We start from the raw sequence: 16,731 nt of genomic DNA, 5'->3' as shown, positions 1-16,731 counted from the left end.
TAATTATGCAGCTTCATCCTCAAGGGGCTCATCTGGGATCTTCTTTCCCTTCCTCTTAAGGATGGTCTCAGTCTCTCGAGGGTCAGCGGGGTCTCTCTGTGCCGTCTACTCAGCGTTTTCTGGGTCTGCGTGGTATGTTAACTATACCCTCCTATGATGGATCCAAGGGGCAATACCTGCAACTTTAACTGCAGTAGGGGTAGTCAGAGTAACAGTATAAGGGCCCTTCCACCAAGGGGCTAGTAAATCAAGTTTCCAATCTTTGACCCATACTTGGTCACCAAGCATAAACTCATGAATCTCTTCCCCAAGGGGGAACGGCACCCTTTCTTGTACAAACTTAGTTATCTGATTTATTACCTTACCCAGTTCCATCTGCTGTGAAATTCTATCCCCCCTTACCTGAGGCAAATTTGTTGACACCCGTTTTATTATGGGAGGAGGCCTCCCACACACAATTTTGTATGGAGAATAGCCTTGGGACTGTGGGTCATCCTGAGTTTGAGCAGAGCAGCCAGAAGCAAGTCCACCCAGAAGCAGTCAGTCTCTATGTTCCACTTGGAGAGTCTCTTTAAGTGTCCAGTTTGTTCATTCCACCATCTCAGAACTCTGGGCCTATATGCAGTGTGCAGTTTCCACTTGATGTTTAAAGTTTTGCTTACTGTACTAAATCAGCTACAAAAGCCAGGCCATTGTCTGAACCAATGCTGGTAGGAAGTCCAAATCTGGAAACCATTTCTCTAAGCAGGCACCGGGCTACTTCTGATGCTCTTTCAGTGCAGGTAGGAAAGCTTCTACTCATCCTGAAAACGTACATACCATGACCAGCAGGTAACGGTAATGTCAATGAGGTTTCCTTTCAGTGAAGTCCACTCCCAGGTGTTCAAAGGGCAGCATGCCTTTCAGCTGAATACCCGGAGGCTTTTATCTGAATACCCGAGAGGCAGCATTAACCTGTGAGCAGACAGCATGGCCTAGGCGGGTCGCTTGGTGTGTTTGGCTTAGCAGAGTGTGTGCCAGCTCCTCCAGTACCAATAATTTGCCACTTGGCAATTCCCACCATCCCTTTTCAGTCTTGATGGCCCCTTCCGCTTTGGCTAACCTGACAGCCGTTGTCCTTTTTTTATCAGGCTAGTGCCATCAGTATATAAGACCCAATTAGGGTCTGGAACCTTGTGTCCTTCTTTAAAACAAACCCCAGATACCTCACACCTCCTCCTTGCATATCTGTGCCTTCTTTGACACCCGGTAACCTGCTTCCATCAGCAGCTAGAGCAGTGCTTTTGTCCCTTCCCAACAATTTTCCTTGGTCTCTGCAGCCAGCAACAGGTCATCCATGTATTGTATGAGCCAAGATCCATACTCTTCCAGATGGAATGAGTCCAGGTCAGAAGCCAACGCTTCCCCAATGGCTGGGGAGTTCTTAAACCCTTGTCAGGGAGTCCAGATGAGCTGTTGTTTCGTGCCCCCAACTGGATCTTCCCATTCAAAGGCAAAGATGGGCTGTGACGCTGGGGCGAGGCGTATGCAGAAGGCACCCTTGAGATCTAGGCAAGTATAAACTTTAGTCCTTGGCGGGAGGAGGCTAAGTAAGGTATAGGGGTTTGGAACAGTGGGGTGTAAAGTCACAGTAGCCTAGTTGACTAGCCTGAGATCTTGTAAAGGCCTATAGTCCTGTCCTTCTTCCTTTTTGACTGGCAGGATTGGCGTATTCCAAGCTGACTGGCATGCTACTACAGTGCCCGCTTGTTTTAATCTATTGATGTGGGGCAGTATGCCGGCCCAAGCCTCTATCGGTAGCGGGTACTGGCACTTTCTAACCGAGATGGTGCCTGGTTTGAGTTCTGTTATCACTGGGGCTTGATGTTTAGCCAGCCTGGGGTGAGGAGGGGGTTATCTTCCGCCCAGACCTCAGGGAGTAATTGAGTTAGCTAGCTCTCATGCTCTTCCTGGCCACTCGGACCAGGCTCGTGCAACCTCCACTCATCTTGGGGGGTCTTGAGAGAGAGAACAAATAAGCCATAGTGCCCATCTGGCAGGTGGGCCTCTCCTCAGGGGAGAAAGTCACTTGTGCTCCTAGTTTGGAGAGCAAGTCTCTTCCTACTGGGCACTCAGGACTGTAGAGGAATTCATGAATCACTTGGTGCCCTGCCATCTGACATTTTCTGGGCTGGCAAAACAATTTAATCATCTCTTCTCCCGATACCCCAGTTACAGCGATAGTTTTTTTGGACAGTGGTGCCACAGGTTTTGTTACTACCAACAGTTCTGCTCCTGTATCCACCATGAAGTCACTGTTTTGGTCCCCCACTTTTAAGGTTACCATGGGCTCTGGGGACCTGATATCTCTGAGCCCCGGCAGCCCTATTTAATTTCCAAGCTAGCAAGCCCCACAACTGCGGGAGCTTCCTCTTCCTTTCTTGCCTTAGGGCATTTATTCTTCCAGTGGCCGAAACCTCGGCCCTAGGCACACTGCTTTGGCTGTAATGGGCCGGGGACTCCACTGGGACTGGTTGAAGGACTGTCCTGTCCCTGGGGCAGAGGAGGTTTTCCAGAGATACTTTCCCAGAGCAGCAGCTAGCATTGCAAATCTCTCTTGTCTGTTCCCTCCGGCTTTCTGGCAGAGCGCAGTCTCTACTTAATTTCAAACATCTCCCTCCCCTTCCTGTCATACTCACCGGGAAAAGCGGGTATAGCTTGGTCTGGAGCTGGATCCTGGAAGTGTTGGCCAGAGGCTTCTGCCACAGGATCGGAGCCCACTGAGGTGGCGTCTCTATGACGCGTGGGAGAGCTGGCGGAAGGGCAGCAGCTGCTGCAGGAACTTCACCTGGCCCTGGATGGAGCATTAATGAGGCCTCCAGTCCTGGTGGAACACTGGGCCAGTGGGCGCGTCTTCATCCAGTTTGGGGGAGGGGCAAGTCATCCTTGTCCAAATCCTGCCAGATCTCAGAGGGAGAATGAGAAATGGCGTGCCTTCACCTGCTGGTCAGCAAGGCCATACCAGAACACCACGTGGTCCAAGACTGTTTCTCCCTTAAAATCCGTTCTGCCTTGGTGGGCTTGATCAGGTGCGGATGAAAACATAGATGGGTTAAATATCCTATGTCCCAGGCTGTCTCTGGAAAGCCAATTCATACTCACTTATGTATCCCCCTCCTTCTAGCCTGACAATTCCGAGGGGGTCAAGCATTTCACAGCAGATGGGACACCTCCTGGGGGAGGGCAGAATATGAGCGTACAACGACCAATTTCCTATCCTAACAATCCCCTGGTGATCGCTGGTAATAATTTTCCCTGAGAGGGTGTGGACACACCTCCTTAATGACCTTGGCAAATTCCCTTCCTAAGCTCCTTGACCTGTGTACCAAGCAATCGCCGCCTGGCTACTCCAGGCTCCTGTGGGTCCCCGTTCCTTCTGGTCCCTCCCAGGGGGGTGGGGTGATCAGGCCCCCTCTTCCAACCTGCCAGGTGGGTTCCTCCTCACCTGAGCGCTCTGTTTCCCTGCTGCCGTCCATTACCTGCTAATGTGAAAGCTCCAGGCATTCAGAGGCAGAATCCTTCCAGAAGGGTGAGGCATCTTCCCCCTCTAGAAGAGTCAAGCTGCAAGGCCTCAGAGTAGTCCCAAATGGAACTTGTCTCCTCAAAGTGAGGAGTTTCCTGGCCAATGCACCAAATGTTGTAGCCATGCGTTCCGGGAAACAAACTCACTCAGAAGGACAGTGCACATAGTGGAGTGCAGTTTATTACACCAGAGGGCCCAAGGCAGTCTCCTCTTAGCCAAGGACCCCGACCAGTTTTTGTGAAAACCTTATATACCCTAAGTGTAGTTGCTCAAACCCACCTCCCCAAATTCCTTGAAACTAGTCTGGACAAGGTAAAAGAGAGATAGGATCAAAGTTAACCCATGATTCATGTGTCACAAGACTTGATAAACAGTGGATGTTTATCAATAGGCCTGGGGTCATATCCCGATAAACATAATGGAATTTACCACTTTGTTCTGTTACAGAGATAATTAGCATACTCCTTTAGGCAATGGAGAGTCCAAGTACCAGTCCTGAGGCTCTTTTATCCAGGAGTCTGGTTTTCTGTGGGTATGCCATTTCTATAGACACCCTGCACAAAGTTCAGAGTCCTTTAGGGGGATGCCCATGCGTGTAGCCTAGTGTTCGCAGCCTGGCCTAAGATGGAGTCCAGCTCTGTCTGTTTCCTTCTTCATCAGTTGATGCCTCTACTGAAGAGCTGATGGGTCTTACTGGAAGTTCCTGGAACAAGCAGTAAAGTTAATTTGGAAGATTCATCTTCCTGGGCAAAAGTCTCTTGACCATCAACTCTCCCTATCCCAAATGAAGCCTTTCAGTTTATATATCCTATCTTGATTCACAAAGAATTTCTAGGCCAAATTTCCACCAGGGAGAAATATAGAGAAGAAATAATATAATTGAGGATACCTCAGTTCAGTCACTCAGTTGTGTCCAACTCTTTGCGACCCCCATGGACTGCAGCATGCCAGGCTTTCCTGTCCATCAGTGCCGGGGTCCAGCCCCAGTGGATACAGGGAATTCGAAGGGTGGACGGCGTTGGCGGGAGAAAAACTTATTTATTGATTGATATAAGATTAGATTAAGAAACTATAGTGTAGTAGCAAGATTAAGTGGAGGAAGAGGGCTGAATAGCTTGGTTTACGTGGAAGACCAATAAAATTCCAGACAAGGAATTTGCACCATCTACGTTGGGCCACCGGCGCTCGCTTGAATATCTAAGGGTGCCTCACCTTAGGCTCCCTTTCGTGCGGGTCTTAACAGCCAGGGCAAGTAAGTAGACTTGGCGGGCCTCCGCGCCCCAGATGGAAATTCAGCCTGAAATTAAAGTAAAGAGCGGAGGGAGGGAAAGGGAGAGAAGAAGAGAGAGAGAGACACGGGGGGAGCCAGATTCTCAAGAAACCAGGCCGACTGTGAACAGAGCACATCTGGGTGTTGTGTTCACTTGTGGCAGGGGTGTGCCTGGCACCTCCGGGTTGACCTGGCATAGGACACTCAAGTGGCCAGTGGGTTGGACCTATTCTAGGGGCACAAAGCGTAGAGCCCCGTTTCCCCAGCTCATCTGTGGCCGCCGGCCAGAAAGCTGGGCACATGTTCTGGCCCAGGTCACCTGGTCCTTTGATCAGACGTGAGTCTGCAGGGGGAGTGGGAGCGCACTAACCTCAGGCCACGCGGTCCCCGCCTCTCCTCCTCCACCTGTTCTGGTCTTTACCTTCTCTCCGGCCAATATCCTGCTCGCCCTGAAGTTCTGGCATCTGCATAGTTCATTTCCGTCTGTCTTTTAGCTAAAGAAAAAGTGTTGTGATTTCTCTGCTTCTGGTTTTGAGTCACTGTTTGTTCAGTAATGCACTTTATTGTCCAAAGACAGTCAGGGGTCAGCATAAGGAGTGGGGGCACCCTGCCAGCAGACTTAGGCCCAGGCAGCTTAGCCATCTCCTTTTACACAAGGGAGGGGGCCCCCAGCCCCACCTGCATCCTACCTGCCCTCATGTGGACACACCCTCTCATGCCACCAGGCACCATAACTCAGCGAAGGGTGACGAGGTGCCCAGCCTCCACTGACCAGTCTGCTCCCCGTGCTCCCACTTGGGTCTTGCAGGTGTGTGTTGGTTGGGTTTGCAGTAGCGTTGCCTGGACTCCAGCCCTGCAAGTGAACCAATAAAAGCACCTGAAGCGACAAAAAAAAAAAAAAAAGAAACCAGGCCGAGAGACTAGTTCGAGAAGCTGGTCCGAGAAGCTGGTCCGCTCCTTTATTGTTCAGAAGGCCTTTTATACTTTTGATAAAACATGGAGATCAATAGGTAACACAAAATTATGTAGCGTTCGCAACCCAGACTCTTTCCGTAAATCATTTTGTATACAAAAGGTCTCAGGTGATTTACATTATCTTCTGGCCAAGAGGCTTGTTAACACTTTTTGGCTTTCTTCCTTAATGAATGTTAATTTTGTTTCCCCTGAAGTGTTTTTCTTTAATCTACATCTCCTTAAAGTGCTAAAGTTACATCTCAATAGAACAAAGGTGCAGTGGGTTATAACAAAGAAGGTACTTAACTCAAAGATCTAATGTTGCTAATACCAGGTCTACTACTTGTTTTTCTATATACCAACTATATCTAAAAATAAAGGATATGAAAATTTGGCAGCAAGCATTGACTCAACAAATGAAACTTTTAATCAGTCCTATTCTAAAGATTTTGACTCCTCGGAAGCCCCTACATTCCTAGGATGTTTTAAGCTTCCCGTGCCTCCTGCGGTCAGGAGGCCTCAAACAATCACAGGCGCAGCTGTAGGAGTCCTGCAGGCAGGCTAGAAAGCCATCAGAGGGGTTTTTGGATTGAAACACTCTTTCAAATGCAGAAGACTAAAGCTCTGAATTGACTTTTTCCAGAGAATGTCAGAAGAGTGGAAAAGCAGAGCACAAAAACCAGCAGATTTTTGCTGGGGTACATGCTTAGGAATTTCCAGAGGGGCCCCTGAAGTCTGAGCACGCCTTGCGTATGTCAGCTTCCTTCCTCATGACCTTGTCACGGGCGGGATTCCTCACACTGGCTCCCGGCACATCAGCATCTCCCGGAGCTTGCTCAAACTCAGGTCCATCGAGTTGGTGATGCCATCACTGAGGATACGTATTCTAGGTGGTTCTTTATCACATATTACCAATGGTCACCATGCATATAAGGAGAATCTGCATGCAAAGAAAGACCAAAATAAGCACACACAAAAAAAGTAACACAAGAAAACAGAGATAATCCAGAGTACAAAGAGAAAGATCTATACTTAGAGATTCAAGAAGACAAAACATCCATAAAAGAAGAACAGGATGCTATATGAAAGAGAAACAGAGAACGAGAATTATTTTGCAGGGACTAAAAATGTGGTTGCAAAAGTAAAATGTTCAGTAGAAGGATTAAAACATAGAGTTGTGGGGGGAAAATATTTCTAAAAATAATAGAGCAAGGTGGTCCAGTGGTCCACGGGGGACACAGGTTCTCCCTGGTCTGGGAAAATTCCACATGCTGGGACGCCACTGAGCCCATGTGCTGCAACTACTGCAGCCTACGAGCCCTAGAGCCTATGAGCCACAACAAGAGAAGCCGCCACAATGAGAAGCCCGAACACCGCAACTAGAGCAGCCCCTGCTCACTGCAACTGGAGAAAGCCTGCACTCAGCAGTGAAATCCCAGGACAGCCAAAAATAAATAAATAAAACTTGAAAAAATATAGAGAGCAAAAGAGTGACAAATGGAAATCAGAGAAATGACAGCAAACACAGAGGACAAATCCAGAAGGATCACACAGCTATTAGGAACCCCAGAAAATAATAATGAAAAAATTGAAGGGAAGGAAAACATCTTAGAAAAGAATAAGAGATAACTTCAAGACTAAAACTAATGTATCCATTCTGAAAGGGTTTATTGTGTGCTTAAGATAATGAATGAAAAATCATCTGTATCTAGATACTTCCTCATGAAATTTCAGAATATCAAGAATAAAGGGAAGATGATAGACATTTCTAAAGAGAAAAACTATTCATCTCTAAAGGAACAAGAATCAAAATGGCTACAAACTTTGCATCAATAACACTGAATCCTAGAAGATTAAATGGAGAAATGCCTGCACAATTTTGATAGAAATGAATTTCTATCTAGAATTCTCTATCCAGTCAAACAGATAAAGGCTGTTTTGACATGCAGAGTTGGCTTCTACACTCCTAGAAAGTTGAGGGTGTATTCCAGGAAATGTGGTAGCGAACCAGAAAGAAGACAAAATAAGACACAGGTAACAGTGGATCTCAGCCCAAAGATCAGTGAATGAAGATGCCAGGATGATGAGTGTGGAGCAAACTTAAGGAGTAATGGGTTCTAATTGGAGGAAGAGGCAAATGGAGCTTGAACCGAATAAATGGTATGAACAATCACTTGGGGGAAAAAAAAAAGATATGGCATATGTAAGGAGTAAGAGAAGGAAGAAAAGTCATCAGAATTTCTAGGAAAAGTCCAAATCTGAAAAAGAAATTCTTGATGTAAATGATAGGCAAGATATAATACGACATGATGTTGTTTAACTGACCTAGTATCAATTTAATTTAATTGACCGTATGCTTGAAACATTCTCCTGGGTTGTAGAATTGAAGGCAAGGTATGGAAAATATAATTCTGCCCATTGTTTGGCCTAAGTGTGACCAGTATTCACAAGTACTGTTCATTAGACCTCAACCTTTAGAATCAAAGTAGAAAAATCTGGAAGACTTTGTTTTGGTGGCTAGAATGATTGTAAATATTCAAAATCTTGACTATGTAAATGAAAGGCTGAGAAAAAGTTTGCATGTGGAAGTGTGGAGAGAAAAGGAGTTATAAACTGGCCTCTCACTAGAGACACTGAGGTAAATAGATGGAACCAAAATATAATAATTTATTTGAAAACAAAAATAGGGAAATCCCTAGTGGTCCAGTGCCGGGAGCCAGCACAGGAGATCCCACCCATGACAAGGTCATGCAGGACTCTAGGGACTCTCTGGACCATCCCACCCATGACAAGGTCATGCAGAAGAGACCTGATAAGCAAGGGTTCAGGACTCGATGGATCCCCTGGACCTGCTCAAGCATCTACCCCAAAACCAGAATCTGTCTGTCTTACTATTTTATGTCTTTCACCTACTCTTCTGACATTAACAGGGGGCTATCCCCAACCACCTTTCTCTGGAAAAAATCAACTTAGGGCTCTAGTTGATAAATCTGGGCATGAAAGGAGTGTTTCAAACCCCCTGTTAGCATTCTAGCTTACTGGGCAGGTTTATCCAGACTCTTGCAACATTGTTGAGCCAATGCTTGCTGCCAAGTTCTCACATCCCTTATCCATTGTGTGGAGTGCATTTAGTCAGAATGTAGACAAAACAAGCAGCATCTTTAGCATTAGCAACATTAGACTTTGAGTTAATAAGTTCTTTCTTTGCTGTAACCCGCTGTATCTTTCCTCCATAAAAATGTAACCCTTTAAGGATGACGCAGGCTAAGGAATTTAAGAAAACATTTCAAGGGAAAGTAAGTGTTTTAGCTGACCAACCTTTATCAAAAAGGGGTCATAAAATGTTAACAGGCCTCTGGGGCAGAAGATAATATACAAAAAATAAGACTTGCAGGCAAGAAGCTGGTATCGATAAAAGTTTATACTGATGGAATGTTGAGTTGACTCTGCATTTTTCACTTTGCTCAATGTACAACTCAGGCTATAAAAGCCCTCTCTGAAAATAAAGTGACAGGCCTCGCTCACCGAAGAAGCTTGGTCTCCCCGTGTCTTTCTTATTTTCTTTTCCTCTCTTACTCTCTTTTTCAGGCTGATCCCTTGGAGCACAGAGGCTCTCTGTGTTCACTTATTTGCCTGGGCTTCTAAGACCTGAACAGGAAGGCGCTCTGCGTCTTCACTCCCTCGGGAGACCAGGAGGGTGCCTGTGGCCTACGTGAACAAAACACATCCCTTGTCTTGGGGCTTTATTAGCTTTCTGTATAAACCAAGGAATATCAGCTTCTATTCTTTCCTCTCTCATTTATTCATTTCATTCATTCATTCACCAACGTCGTCCATCCTGAGGGTATCCCAGGACTCTGCTGAGGCTGGACCCCAGCAGTCCAGTAGTTAGGGGGCTTCTTCCCTCATGGCTCAGATGGTAAAGAATCTGCCTGCAACACAGGAAGTGAAGACGAAGGTGAAGGTGAAAGTCTCTCAGTTGTGTCTGAGACTCTTTCTGACCTCATGGCCTTAGTCCATGGAATTCACCAGGCCATAATACTGGAGTGGGTAGCCTTTCCCTTCTCCATGTGATCTTCCCAACCCAGGGATCGAACCCATTACAGGTGGATTCTTTACCACCTAAGCCCAAGAATACTGGAGTGGGTAGCCTATCCCTTCACCAGTGGATCTTCCTGACCCAGGAATCAAACCTGGGTCTCCTGCATCGCAGGCAGATTCTTTACCAACTGAGCTGTGAGGGAAGCCCAAGACAGGAGACCTGGGTTCAATCCCTGGATCAGGAAGATCCCCTGGAGAGGGGAATGGCTACCTACTCCAGTCTTCTTGCCTGGAGAATTCCACGGACAGAGGAACCTGGCAGGCTGTTGTCCATGGGGTCGCAAAGAGTCAGGGTCTAACATTTTCACTTTCCAGTGGTTAGGACCCTGTGGATTTTTAGCAAGGGCCAGGGGTTCAATCCTTGGTCAGGGAATTAAGACCCCACAAGCCATGAGGCCTGGCCAAAAAATAAATAAATAATAATAATAAAAACAAAATAATAATATAGATAGTCATCATTGGGAAGACGAGAGGAAAAAGGAATGTAAATCAACTAAATGCCTCATGTTTTATATTAGAACATCAACAGTCACTGAAATCAGAACATAAAGAAATAAAGTATGGGCATTTGAGCTAGGATTTTTGGAAATAACTTCCAGAAGAAACAAAAATAGAAACTGTTAAAAAGGGTTGCCTCTAGGTCGAGGGAGTGGGGTGGGCTGGAACAGGACGGGCAGGGGTGACGCACTGTTGTTTCCCATGGTAATGGCCTCTGTTCTGCTTGATTCCTTATCAAGTGAACGCAGCATTTTAATTTGGAAAAAGAGAAAAATTGCAAATCTGGAAGCCTTGCTGAGGAGAGAAAGTCATTTCCCACCTGGGCCAGGTCTGTGATCACACCCGCTAGTGGAACAAAACAGGTTTGGACCCTTGGAGACAGCAGATCACCCTCAGAGCCTTTAACTTGAGCTTGAAAAATTAACTCAATGCACTTAACCTTTTTGTTCTTGGTTTGCAGCCAAAATTAAAATTAACTTGCATTTTTTTGGACACTGATCGGAAGTGACTTGGGAAATGTGTAGGAAAAATACTGAGAGGAAATCTGCCAGTGTGATTTTTTTTTCCTCTGCCTTTTTACGTTTTTCTTCTCAAATTTTCTACCATTATGATGAGGGGAAATGAGATTTTCTTTTTTTTTTAAGAGCCCCAGTTTTATTAATAGGAGAAGGCAATGGCACCCCACTCCAGTACTCTTGCCTGTAAAATCCCATGGACAGAGGAGCCTGGTGTGCTGCAGTCCATGGGGTCGCTGAGAGTTAGACACGACTCAGTGACTTCACTTTCACTTTTCACTTTCATGCATTGGAGAAGGAAATGGCAACCCACTCCAGTGTTCTTGCCTGGAGAATCCCAGGGACGGCAGAGCCTGGTGGGCTGCCATCTATGGGGTCGCACAGAGTCGGACACGACTGAAGTGACTTAGCAGCAGCAGCAGCAGCAGCAGTTTTATTAATACCACTTCAGTGCAAAGAAGGAATTTCACATGGTCTGTAAGGGTGGAGGCTGTCTGCTTTGCTGGCCACCGTATTTTCGGCACCAGCAAAAGCTTGTTGAATGAATAAATACAATCTAACCTCCCAGGCTGGCAGTGACCAGTGAATATTTATTGGTGGGAGCAGCCTGGGAATGGAGAGTAATGATCCTGACTGAGAAGGTTCCTAGGAGGGGGAACTTTTGATGCTATACCTGGAACAATCCCAGGCAACAGGAATGAATTGATACCAAGCCTAAGAGAGGACTAGCTATTCATAACCACCCTCCCAAGCCACCACCCCACACACTTCTGGTCAAAATTTGTGTGCTCAAAACCTAATCAATTAAGAAAACAACTAAAATCCTCCACTCCTATTCCCCATCCTCAGCCTTCCCCAGACATTCAAAACCATCCCTTTGCTGATGACTCCTGGCCCTCCCTCCTATGCCTCCCCCCACCCACCAGCCAGCTGAACCGATGTTCCACCAAAGACCACTCCTCCTTTTTAAAAAAATTATTTATTTTTAATTGGAGGATAATTGCCTTACAATGTTATGTTGGTTTATGCCATACATCAACATGAATCAGCCATAGGTATACACATGTCCCACCCCTCTGGGTTGTCAGAGAGCACCCTGTGTCATAGAGCAAATTCCCGTTGGTAGCCTATTTTACATATGGTGACATATGTATATTTCTATGCTACTTTCTCAATTCACCCCACCTTCTCCTTCCCTTACTTTGTGCACAAGTCTGTTTTCTATATCTTCATCTCCATTACTGGCCTGCAACTAGTCCATTAGTAGCATCTCCCTAGATTCCACATATATGCATTAATATGCAGTAGTTGTTTTTTCTCTTTGTGACTTGCTTCACTTTGCATAATAGCCTCTAGGTTCATCCACCTCATTAGAATTGACTCAGATGTCTTCCTTTCTATGGCTGAGTAGTATTCCATTGTATTTATGCACCACTCCTTCTTTATCTATACATCTGTGGATGGACATCTAGGTTGCTTCCATGTCCTAGCTGTTGTAAATAGTGTTGCAGTGAACACTGGGGTACATTTGTCCTTGTCAATTATGGTTTCCTCAGGGTATACCCCCAGTCATGGGATTAGTGGAAGACCACTCCCTTTTACTCACCTCAGCAGGTACACCTTAGCCCACATCTCACTTCTTTGTAACACCTTTGTTTTTCACTCTCATTTTGAAAGCCTCTTTCCTTGGCCTCTACCTCTTTGGCTTCTCATTTCCTTCATTAGTCATTTTAAGGAAGATAAATGCACTATCTTTAAGTTGGTTCATTCATTTCTTTTACCAAACTTGGTATCATAAGTTGAGCTGATACAGAAATTTCACACTTGATCACTGAATTCACTCCAAAGTATTTTAAATTGGAACTGGTTTTAGCTTTTGGTTTATTTTTAGTATTTATGTTTGGTTGCCCTGAGTCTTCATTGCAGCTCGAGGGCTTAGTTGCATGTAGTGTGCGGGATCTTAGTTCTCCAACCAGAGATTGAACCCATGTGCCCTGCATTGGATTCTTCACCCCTGGACCACCAGAGAAGTCCAGCTTTTTATTCTGAAACTTTGTTTTGGACAATTTTAAACTTACAGAAAAGTTGCAAGTGTAGCAGAAGGCGGGCTTCCCTCATAGCTCAGTGGTAAAGAATCTGCCTGCCAATGCAGGAGACGTGGGTTCAAACCCACTCAGAAAGAGCCTCTGAGGAAGGAAACAGCAACTCACTCCAATATTCTTGCCTGGAAAATCCCACTGATAGAGGAGGCAGGCAGGCTATAGTCCACGGGGTATAAAAGAGTCAGGCACGACTTAGCGACTAAACAACAATAGTATGATGAACACCCTTAGCCCTTCCCCCTGTATTCACCAATGGCCAACTTTCCCCCACATTTACTTTACCTTTCTCTTCATATATATACATTAATATACCTCATCTTCTTATTCTTACTGATACATGTAAGAGTAAGGCTTTTACCCTACATAGTTCAGCTTGGCTCTCCTAAGAACAAAGATTTTATTTAAATACATTCTTTTATTTTTTATTTATTTATCTGTGGGGCCGTGCCATGCAGCTTGCAGGATCTTAGTTCCCAGATGACTAGGCGTTGAACACCAGGCCATGGCAGTGAAAGCACCGAGTCCTAACCTCTGGATGGCTAGGGAACTCCCAAAGATTTTCTCTTCCTTAACTATAATGTAACTATCAATCTGGATACTTAATATCTGGACAACACCACTGGGGCTTCCCACGTGGCATGGTGGTAAAGAATCTGCCTGCTCATCCAGGAGATGCCAGAGACTCAACAGACTTGGGTTTGATCCCTGGGTCGGGAAGATCCCCTGGAGTAGGAAATGGCAACCTGTTCCAGTATTCTTGCCTGGAAATCCCTGGACAGAGGAACCTGCCAGGCTACGTCCATGGGGTCACAAAGAATCAGACACGACTGAGTGACTGAGCACACAGACACACACACACACACAATATGATTATCTAGTATAAAATCTACATTCAAGTTTCCCTGATTGCCCCAATAATGTGTGTTATAGCAATTGTTTCTTCTGATCCAGGATCACAGGTCACAGTGTCAACACCTTGTAAAGCTCCTTTTTGAGACTGGTTTCTTGGCCTTGTTTTGCCTTTCGCGACATTGTTGTTTTTGTGTCCAGGTTGCTTGTTTTACAGATGGTGTAAAGGAAAACTCACTTCCTGTTGTGAGTCTCCTCTACTCTCAATACTTCTACTGCTCCACTTCACTTCTGACACCAGATGTATGCTTTTCCCGCACATCAGGCATTTCCGTGACACCACCTGAGTTTCCTACAATTTAACTCCAATTCCAGCACCATCTACCTAGAGTTAGCATAGATCCTGCAGTTAAGGGCTCAGTCCTGTAAGACTATCCCCTCCCCATATGCTTGAGACACTAAGGGAAAGTCTAGATTGATACCATGCTTCTGACCAACCAGCTATGAAGCAGTGGTTAATTAGTCACTGATTAATTTGCTAAATAGGTTCACAGAGCTCAAGAGAACCATTTACTTACTAGATTATCAGTTTATTACAAAAGGATACAACTCAGGAACAGCTGATGGAAGAGATGTACAGAGCAAGGTGCGTAGGAAGGGGCATGTACCCCCCCAGCCCCTCCACATATCCGTTGAACCCAGAAGCTCTATAAATCTGGTCCTTTTGCAGTTTTATGGAGACTTTTTTACATAGACATGATTGATCAAATCATCAGCCATTGGTGCTTGAATTCCATCTCTAGCCTTTCCCTGGAAGTTTGGGATTGAACGTCCAACCCTCTAATCACATGATTGGTTTCCCTGGTAACCCGCCCCCATCCCCAGAGGCTTTCCAAAAGTCACTGCATTAACATAAACTCAGGTGTGGTAGAAAGAGGTTTGTTATGACACTTGTTATGACACATTCTTTTCACCTTTATGGCCCTGGCATTGTTTCAGAAACCAAGGACAAAAGACCAAATGCTAAAAGAAAAGATATTCCCATTGCTCTTATAGTTTGGGAAATTCCAAGGGCTTTAGGTGCTCTGGGCCAGAAATGGAGACATAGGCGAAATATATATTTCTTATGATAAATCAAAATATCACAGAACATCCCTTTTTTTTTCTTTATTTTAATGAATAAATCAGATTGCACATTTTTGGCAGTGAAGACCTAGAAATGCTGTAGTGTCCTTCTTGGTGCCTCATACCAGGGGGCACAGGTCATGATTCATCCCATTAATGGTGATGTTAACTTTGATCCCTTGGTTAAGGTCATGTGTGCCAGGCTCCTCCACTCGAAAGTTACATTTATCACTTTTGAAATGAATGAATAGTCTGTAGAGGAAATTCCCTGGTGGTCTAATGGTTAGGACTCTGTGCTTCCACTGCAGGGGTCACAGGCTTATCCCTGCTGGGGGAACTAAGATCCCACAGGCCACATGGAAAAAAAAAGTCTATGGAAAGACATTTGAGACCCTATAAATATCCTGTCCTCCAACAAACTTTTGTCTGAAGATTTTAACAACTTTTAATGATTCTTGCCTGAATCAATTATTACTAGGTTGGTTTAAAGACGTGGACTTCATAATTGTCCCTCTGTATTTATAAACTACGGTACACTATAATTTCTCTCCTCCCCAACTTATTTGTCTTTAGTTTTAGGATAACCATGCGTCGATTAGTTATGGATTGTTTCATGTATTATAGCCTATTAAGTCAGCCTCCATTTCAATATTTATATTGTCCAGATTCATCCAGTGCGAGATTTTTCCATTTGATCCCTGCACCCTCTTTAGTTTTTTAGCCTTTCCTTCTTGTTGTCCTTATTCTCTTCCTCTTGGCCTTCTTCTCCTCTTTCTCTTTCTTCTCCCCGACCCCTGCACCTCTCTCTTCCAGGTACCCTTTGTACTTCCTCTCTACCAGCCCTGGGAGTTCTTCAAAGAACTCTGTTTCCTATCACAGAGAGGTCTATGAGAAACCAAGATCTAAGCACAAAGTAAAGTCAGCAGTTTGGGAAATACCACTGTTTCTAGACCCTTTATCAGAGATAGATAGGATACATACCGTATAATAAATTCCTATGACGCTTTTCATTGCGATCTAACAGCACAAGGTTCTTCCTCATCCTCCTCCAACAGTTGTATCCCCTTCACATCCCCAGCATTATTCTTGATCACAATGCTGTGTTTCTATCATTACACTTGACCCAACTGATTTATTTATTGGTGGGCCCATGTGACATGTGGGAATATTAGTTCCCCAACCAGGTATCGCGGAAAAGGCGATGGCACCCACCTCCAGTACTCTTGCCTGGAAAATCCCATGGACGGAGGAGCCTGGTAGGCTGCAGTCCATGGGGTCGCGAAGAGTCGGACACCACTGAGAGACTTCACTTTCACTTTTCACTTTCATGCATTGGAGAAGGAAATGGCAACCCACTCCAGTGTTCTTGCCTGGAGAATCCCAGGGACAGGGGAGCCTGGTGGGCTGCAGTCTATGGGGTCACACAGAGTTGGACACGACTGAAGTGACTTAGCAGCAGTAGCAGCAACCAGGGATCAAAGCCAGGTCCCCTGAGTTGGAAGCTTGGAGTCTTAACCACTGGACCAGCAGGGAAGTCCAGGCAAAATTCATATGCATTGGGCATCCCCTCACTGGAGTGTGAAGTTCTTTGTGCTGTGGACCATTGTATCTCTAGTGCCTTACTTCTTGCCAGGCACACAGTAACTCACTCCATGTATTTGTTGAATAAATGGCTACTTTTCCTTGGTTAAGGGGCTTCACTTGTGGCTCGGCTGGTAAAGAATCTGCCTGCAATGCGGGAGACCTGGGTTCGAT

Source organism: Budorcas taxicolor, chromosome 19 (genome assembly GCF_023091745.1).
Source record: "Budorcas taxicolor isolate Tak-1 chromosome 19, Takin1.1, whole genome shotgun sequence".
Classification (NCBI taxonomy): Eukaryota; Metazoa; Chordata; class Mammalia; order Artiodactyla; family Bovidae; genus Budorcas; species Budorcas taxicolor.
Note: the sequence above shows the minus strand (reverse complement) of the source record.